The sequence below is a fragment of the Myotis yumanensis genome, unplaced genomic scaffold (genome assembly GCF_028538775.1).
Source record: "Myotis yumanensis isolate MYYU_CA2020_CCGP unplaced genomic scaffold, mMyoYum1.0.hap1 SCAF_2, whole genome shotgun sequence".
Taxonomy (NCBI): domain Eukaryota; kingdom Metazoa; phylum Chordata; class Mammalia; order Chiroptera; family Vespertilionidae; genus Myotis; species Myotis yumanensis.
Window position 1 is genome coordinate 163,311,271 of NW_027223753.1, and position 8,686 is coordinate 163,319,956.

At 47.5% G+C, this 8,686-nt stretch overlaps 1 protein-coding gene across 1 annotated transcript in view; it reads right to left on the reverse strand.

The window, feature by feature from the left end:
• Positions 1-8,686, reverse strand: part of TNK2 (tyrosine kinase non receptor 2) — a 47,923-nt gene extending 39,237 nt beyond the window's left edge. Inside the window, exon 1 of the mRNA XM_070406457.1 lies at positions 8,145-8,686. The gene's annotated coding sequence lies outside the window, so the exon portion shown is untranslated. The remainder of the gene's footprint in view (positions 1-8,144) is intronic.

Genomic DNA, 8,686 nt, shown 5'->3' on the forward strand with positions numbered 1-8,686 from the left:
AAGAAAATCAAACACCAAAAAAAGTACCATTTACAATGGCACCAAAAATATGTTAATACTCACGGATATATATGACAAAAGATGTGAAAGATGTATACATTGTAGACTATATACCATTGGTGAAATTCTTAAAAATCTAAATAAATACAGAGACCTATGGTGTTCATGGGTCAGGAAGTTCAATGCTACTAAGATGTCAATTCTCCCCAAATTAATCTATAGATTCAATACAACCCCAATAAAAATCCCTGTAGGTTTTGTGTTTTGTTTTGTTTTGTAGAAATTAATAAATTGATTCTAAAATGCATATGGAAATGCTAAGAACCTAGAACAACTAAAGCAATTTTGAAAAAGAAGGACAATGTTCAAGATCTTACCCTGATATCAACACTTACTATAAATCTACAGTGACCAAGATAATGGGGTAAAGATAGACCAACAGATCAATGGAACAAACCAGAGCCCAGAATTAGATTTACACATATACAGATTTTTAAAAAATATTTTTTTACTGATTTCAGAGAGGAAAGGAGAGGTAGAGAGAGATAGAAACATCAATGATGAGAACCACTGATCTGCTACCTCCTGCACGGCCCCCACTGGGGATTGAACCCATAACCCCGTATGTGCCCTGACTGGGAATCAAACCATGACTTCCTGGTTCATAGGTTGATGCTCAACTGCTGAGCCACACTGGCCAGGCCAGACAACTGACTTTTGACAAAGGTGCAAAGGCAACTCCATAAAGAGACAAGTCTTTTCAAGAAATGGTGCTGGAAGAACTGGATCTCCACACATAAGAAACTGAATTTTAATTCAAAGCTTGCACCATATACAATAATTAACCCCAAATGGAACAGAGACCTAAATGTAAAACCCATAACTATAAAACTTGTAGAAGAAAACATAAGAGCAAACCACAGTGCTTTGGGTTAGGCAAAGGTTTCTTCATCATCACACTAAAAGCACAATCCATAAAAACCAAACAAACAAGTTCATAAATTAGAATTCATTAAAATTTAAAACTTCTGCTCTTCAAAAGACACTATTAAGAGAATTAAAATGTAAGCCAGAGATTGGAAAAAAATATTTGCAAATCACATATCCAATAAAAAGGCTTGTATTCAGAATGTGTAAAGAGTTCTCAAAACTCAATATGGAAAAAAAAAATCCATACAATTAAAAAATGGGCAAACAATTTGAAGACATATCACCAAAGATATAAAGATGATGAAAAAGTGCATGAAAAGATGTTCAATGACATTAGTCATTAGGAAAATGCAAATTAAAACCACAATGAGATACAACTACAGACCTATTAGAATGTCTCAAATTAGAGACCAAGTGTTGACAAAGAAGTGGACAAACTAGAACTTTGACACACAACTGGTGGGTATGTAAAATGGTACAACCACTTTGGAAACAGTCTAGCAGTTCTACCATATGATCCAACCATTCTAGTCCTAAGGATGTACCCAAAGAAATAAAAAGCATTTGTCCATACAAAAACTTCAACAAATGCTCATAGTTTTATTTGTACAGGAAAACCTCAATCCTCAATATAACAGATTAATTTGGGTGAGGGGGTGCCTGTTAAAGCTGAAAGTCCATCTATATATATAAAAGTCTAAGTGACTGTCCAACCGTCCAACCGGTAGCTATGATGCACACTGACCACCAGGGGGCAGATGCTCAATGCAGGAGCTGCCTCGCTGCAGTGACTTGGCAGCTGCAGTTCTTGGGTGACGCACCCAGAACTAGAGAGGAGGGAGCCCAATTTCAGGGTTTGTCACACAAGAACCACCCTCTCACAATCTGGGACTCCACAGGGGATGTCAGAGAGCCAGTTTCGGCCCAATCCTCACAGCCCAGGCCGAGGGACACCACTGGTGCATGAATCGTGCACAAGGCCTCTAGTCCTATATAATAAAAGGGGTGATATGCAAATTGACCATCATACCATAACACAAGATGGCCACCCCCATGTGGTCACAAGATGGCTGCCACAAGATGGCTGGCAGGGGAGGGCAGTTGGGGCGACCAGGCCAGCAGGGGAGGGCAGTTGGGGGGAACCAGACCTGCAGGGGAGGGCAGTTGGGGGTGACCAGGCCAGCAGGGGAGGGCAGTTGTGGGCGATCAGGCCAGCAGGGGAGGGCAGTTGGGGGTGACCAGGCCTGCAGGGGAGGGCAGTTGGGGGTGACCAGGCCAGCAGGGGAGGGCAGTAAGGGGCGACCAGGCTGGCAGGGGAGGGCAGTTAGGGCCAACCAGGCCAGCAGGAAAGGGCAGTTGGGGGGACCAGGCCTGCAGGGAAGGGCAGTTGGGGGGACCAGGCCTACAGGGAAGGGCAGTTAGGGGCAACTGGGCCAGTAGGGAAGGGGGGTTGGGGGAGATTGGGCCAGTAGGAGAGGGCAGTTAGGAGCAATCGGACTGGCAGGGGAGCAGTTAGGCGTCGATCAGGCTGGAAGGAGAGTGGTTAGGGGGTGATCAGGCTGGCAGGCAGAAGTAGTTAGGGGCAATCAGGCAGGCAGACAGGCGAGCGGTTGGGAGATCTTGAACACCATCCCACAGGGATCGGGCCTAAACTGGCAGTCGGACATATCCCGAGGGATCCCAGATTGGAGAGGGTGCAGGCTGGGCTGAGGGACACTCCCCCACCCCAGTGCACAAATTTCGTGCACTGGGCCTCTAGTTATATAATAGAGGTTTTCGGAATGCATATGTTAAAAAATTAACAAATTAGTTTACCAGTTTTTACTTATGTAGACATGTTTGTGTAATTAAGTATGTATGAAAAGTAATTTTAAATGTATATTGAATAGGTCCAGTAAATATGTGCATTCACCAGTCACCATGAGTAAACAAATGCACATGGCTGGGGAGTGGCTTAGGGCACACCTGAACATAGTGTGGCCATCTGAATATTTGGTGGCTGGCAGCCATTAATATTGCTGCAGAGCCCGCTGTGTGGCTCAGAAATTCAGCTTTGACCTAAGAACCAGAAGGTCACAGTTCGATTCCTGGTCAAGGGCACATGCCTGGGTTGTGGGCTCAATCCCCAAAGGGGGCTGTGTAGGAGGCAGCCAATCAATGATTATCTCTCATCATTGATGTTCCTATCTTTTTCTCTCTCCCTCTGCCTTCCTCTCTGAAATCAATAAAAATATTTAAAAAACAACAAAAAATATTATTTAAAAAAACAAACTGCTGCAGAACTCTGGCCAGTGTGGCTCAGTTGTTAGAGCGTTGGCTCATACATGGAAGGATCATGGGTTCAATTCCCAGCAAGGGCACATACTTGGGTTGCAGGTTGGATCCCCAGACCCAGTTGGAGCACGTGCAGGAGGCAACCAATCAACGTGTCTCTCTCACATCGATGTTTCTTTCTCTTTTTCTCTTTCTCTCTCCCCTTTTCTCTAAAAAACATTAATGGAAAAAATATCCTCAAATGAGGATTAACAAGAAAAAAAAGAAAACTGCTGCAGAAAGTCATGCCATGTGACAACAGAACCAAAAATGGCATGAAATGCTGTGTAATCATGTGCTAGTCATTCACTGAACACTTTATGAGCAGTGACTCTTAGACTTAAATATGTAGACGATAGTTGTAGATATGTAATATTTATGTCGGCAAAATTACTAGTGTTTTTCCAACATATGGCCTATTCCCTAAAATTTGTTAAAAACAGTGAATATTAATAACAAAAAAACAACCTGTTAATTTAATTATAAGCAAAGCTTAGTTAAAAGCATTTTAAAATTAACAGGATGTTAATTTTCACATGATATATGGACAGAAATTTTGTCCATTAAATCAAGGTCCACAAAATCGAGGGTTTACTGTAATAACCAAAAACTGAAAACAGCGCTAGCCAGCGTGGCTCAGTGGATAGAGCGTCGGCCTGGGGGCTGAAGGACCACAGGTTCAATTCCGGTCAAGGGTATATGCCTGAGTTGTGGACTCGATTCCCAGTAGGGGGCATGCAGGAGGCAGTCAATCAATGATTCTCTCTCATCATTGATGTTTCTCTCTCTCTCTCTCTCCCTCTCCCTTCCTGTCTGAAATCAATAAAAATATTTTTTTTAAAAAAACCTGAAAACAACCCATTGATATGAGAATGAATAAACAGACTGTGGTGTATACATACAATGGAATACTACCCAGCAATGAAAAGGAATGTACTATTGATATTCAAAACAATGCTGGAAGCCAATTTCAGCATGTCCGCAGGGCTGAATCATCTGGAGATGGCTGAGGGCATTCCCCAAACCTGAAAAGGATGCATTAAATTGATTGCTTGCTGCCAGGCAGCTCAGGGCATCTCAATCTACATGTTATTGCCTCCTACTGGCCAAACACCTGAACAGCTGTAGGCAATTCCCCAATCTGACAATGGACTGTGTATAGGAAACCCAACCCTTTGATGTGTATATCTACCTCACCTTAGGACAATTTGTGTTAATAAAAAGCAAGGGATCCTGAGACGAGGAGAACTTAGTTCCTTTAGCTAAGTCTTCTCTGACTGCCGGGAGCCGGTCCATCCTTGCTGTTTCAAGGGACCTGGCATATATGGCATACTGTTCTTAATATGTTTGCTCACCTTCTTGGCGCTATGTGTTTTAACCAAGGTCACCTCTCCAAGAAAGGTTGTTTCCCCAGGTGGGGATTTTTCCCTGAGGTTAGGGAGGGGATACAACCCCTTAATTAAGTGCCAGGCGGGTAGTTAAGCTACATAATCTTTACTCCCTGGAATGGAGATAAGAAATGCCCTAACCTTTGTAATAGAAATTGACAGGATTAAAATCGGCTGGTATAAATACGGATGTAACAAGACAATAATCATCAGATCCACATCATATCCTCATCAGCTCCTCATCAGCTCCTCATCAGATCCTAACCAGAACCTAGCCAGAGAACATGGCAAAAGAACCTGGATAGAACCTGACTAAAGAACCTGGTGACTGAACCTGACGGGAGAACCTGGAGAACCTGGCTGGAGAACCTAGCGAGAGAACATGGCACCAGAACTTGGTTGGAGTTCCTAACCAGAACTTCGATGGAGATCCTGACCAGAACTTCGCTGGAGATCCTGGAGGGAGAACCTCGCTATGCTGATGAACTGAAACCAGTTTCCATGTCATTCCTTCTTCGCCGACTCTGTCCACACCTTTGGGGACCCCTGGACCTGCTGGGGTTGGACCCCAACATCTGACTCCCCATAATGCCTTTCAAAATTATGTTTCCTCTCTGGACTCTTATTTAATTTACACACAGCGCCTTCTCCAGATTGCTGAACCCTTCTTGATGCCGGATCAAGACCACCGGCATTAAAACAACATGGATGAATCTCAAAATAATCATAGTGAGTGAAAAAAGCCAGGCAAAAAAAGAGCTCATGCTGTATGGTTCCAGTTACATAAAATTCTAGGTAATGTCAACTAATGTATAGTGACAGAAAGCACACCAGTCTGTCACCTGGGGAAGGGGGATGGCAAAGGAGGTGTGAAATGGAAGGATTACAAAACTTTTGGGAGTTTGGGAATAATGGGCATGCTCATTATCCTGATTGTGGTGTGGCTTCACAGATACAAACATATATTAAAACATTAAATTATGTTTTAAATATTTCCACTTATCTTATACTAGAGACCCGGTGCACGAATTCGTGCATGGGTGGGGTCCGGCCTGCCCCATCTGGGAGATGGGGCCAGGCCGGCAGGGGGGAGGGGTCAGGAGGGGTTGGCCAGCTCCGCCCCCTAGTCAAACTCCCAGTCAAGGGGACAATTTGCATATTAACTTTTTATTATATAGAATCATTACACCTCAATAAAACTATTATTAAAGACAAACAAAAAAGCACTTTATGTTCCAGAATACAACATAGGGCAGGGGGATAACTGTGGGCTTATGGGTCAGAGTAAAAGGTCTGGAAGCACTGGCCGCTCCTCCCCAACATCTGCCAACCAGAGCTCCCGGGAAGGGGGCACCAGACTGACAAAGCAGGGACTGAGCCCTCAGCACTCAAGACACCTGTGGGGAGCTAGCATGCTCAGTGGTTGAGCACTGACCTATGGACCAGGAGGTCACAGTTCAATTTGGTCAGGGCATATGCCCAGGTTTCAGACTCTATCCCCAGTGTAGGGTGTGCAAGAGGCAGCCAATCAATGATTCTCTCTCATTATTGATGTTTCTATTTCTCTCTCCTCCCTTCCTCTCTAAAATCAATAAAAAAATATATATTTTTTAAAAAAGACACTGTGGAAAAGCATGGCCCATCACACAGGAAAAGGAAATCGAAACTCAAAGGTGTTATCTTGCCCCAGGAGGTTATATAGCTCATAAGTAATCTAAACACAGATCTGGCAAAGCCTTCCTCCTCATCTTCATCTACCACAAATTCAAAAAAGGGGACTTGAAATAAGTGAAGATGTGTGCTTGTGTGTATGTTCAGAACAACTTTTGTTATTGTTGTTAATCCTCACCCGAGGATGTGTTCCCGTTGATTTAGAGAGAGTGGAAGGGAGGTGGGGGGGAGAGAGGGAGGGAGAGAAAGGGAAACATCGATGTGAGAAAGACACACAGATTGATTGCCTCCCAGAGAGAGAGAGAGAGAGAGAGAGTGAGAGAGAGAGAAATATCAATGTGAGAAAGACACATATTGGTAGATTGATTGCCTCCCACCGGAGACCCGACCAGGGCCAGGGATCCAGCCTACAATCCAGGTACATGCCCTTGACCGGAATCAAACCCGGGACCCTTCAGTCTGCGGGCAGACACTCTACCCACTGAGCAAAACCGGCTAGGGCTAGAACAGACTATTTTATGCACTGAAGCCAGAGAGAGAGAACCATTCTGGCTATTCCAGAAGAGCCAGGCACCTTGGACACAGCACCTGAAGTTCAGGTACATGAGTATTTGTGGTGGCAGTGAGACAGGCAGGCGTGGGATGAAGCTGACAGACAAGTTTGGGTTTGATTGAGGAGCAGGCTAACCGGCTCCTCCAGCACAGTCCCAGGGGCTGCCTCTCTAGGAAGTCACCACCACTCCCCAGTCCCAATAATTTCTACCCTGTCTGCTTCAGACAGGAGCCTGGGGGCCATGTGACTTAGAGCCACACCTCGGGCTGCGGCAGAGATTGGTCCAGCCTAAAGGCCCTGAAGCAAGCTGCAATTCTGCACACCATCTCCCAGTCCCCAAGGTCTAGAGAAGCAAAAACCCAGACAGTACCAGATAAGAAGTGAGCAGCCCTAGGAGAATGAAGCCCATAATGCTGGCCAACCAAGCCCCAGGGGCAGGAATGAGAAGGCCTGACACCTGGGGCCATGAAGGAATCAACACAAAGTCAAATCTAGCCCGACCACTGCAAACCCCACCTCTAGGCTGGCCTAGGAGCTGGCTTCAGCTGGTACCGAACCCATGATGCCACAGCTGACCATCTGTCCACCTCCACAGGCGAGGGCTGAGGTCTGGGCCACAAAGGATGCCCAGAGTCCAATGGTGTAGATATCCTGTCCTCTCCCATCCCTTTCAGGCTGGGGTCCTCTCAGGAGACAGACAGCCTACCCAGGAGCTCTCCACCCTCCTGCCCACTATCCATCCTTGGCCCTGAGCCCTCCACATTAATCAGCTGTGACAAGAAGGTGTGGCGGGAGCAGGTCAGGCTCGTGCCCAAGTCACGGGCTGCCACACAAGATAAGGTCCTGTTAACACAATGCTGCCCTCTTCCCTTTTTTCGGAATGTGTTGTAAGGACTTGAGGCAACAACCCATGCTGATTGCACCATCCCAGCTCCGGCATGGAGGCACCCCTGTCTCCAAAGGCAGACAGGTGGAGGGACGGCGGCCTCCTCTGCAAGCTCAGCCCGTGGCTACCCCTCTCTTCCTCCTGCCCAGGCCTGGCAGCCACCCAGTCTCACCTCCAGTCTAGACTCTAAGGAAATGCCCCATCACTCTAGTTGGCATGCAGGGTACTGGGGGGCGGGGTTCGGCCTCGCTGTGGAAAGCTGCACCGTCTTCCTCCCTCCCCAGGTTTAAACACGGAGCAGTGAACAAGGGCGGTTTGGAGAGCACCCTCCCCCGAGGTGCCCGCAGTCTCCCGGCTTCCAAACACACCAGTTCGGGCGGAAAGCAGAAATGGGCTTCCTTACCTCCTGCTGCCTCTCCGCAGACACTGCTTTGATGATGTCCAGGCTGGGTGGCAGGAGAGGATCCAGCAGGGCACAGCCTGCTCTCAGGCAGTCGCTTCCAACGCTCCCAGGTTCACAGCGCTCTTCTGCTCCCCACTCCTCAAACCCCTACATCCTGCGCTCCCTCCAGCCCTGGAGCGATCCTGGCACCGGGCAGCCCGCCTGTGGCTTACCACCTCCTCCTCCGCCGGCGCCTCCGGGTCCTGGGCCCCTCGGGGGGCCCCTCTCCCCCCTGGAACCCCTTCTCGTCCAGGTATGTTTCCTGGACAGCCCGCACCACCTGTCCCTCCTGCACTCCGGGAAGCCAATTTGCTTCCTGCACCCCCAAGCGCCCCTCTCCCTCGGGGCCCCAGGGCCCCACAGGCCGTGCCCTCCCCACCAGCTCGGGTCTCTCTCTGCGAGTCCGGGTCTCTCCTAGGACCACCGCCTCCCGTCTGAGGTGCCCGCAGCTCTCCCAGTCCTGCCGGCCCTGCTCCCCCGAACTTTCCAGCCCCTTCCCGCGC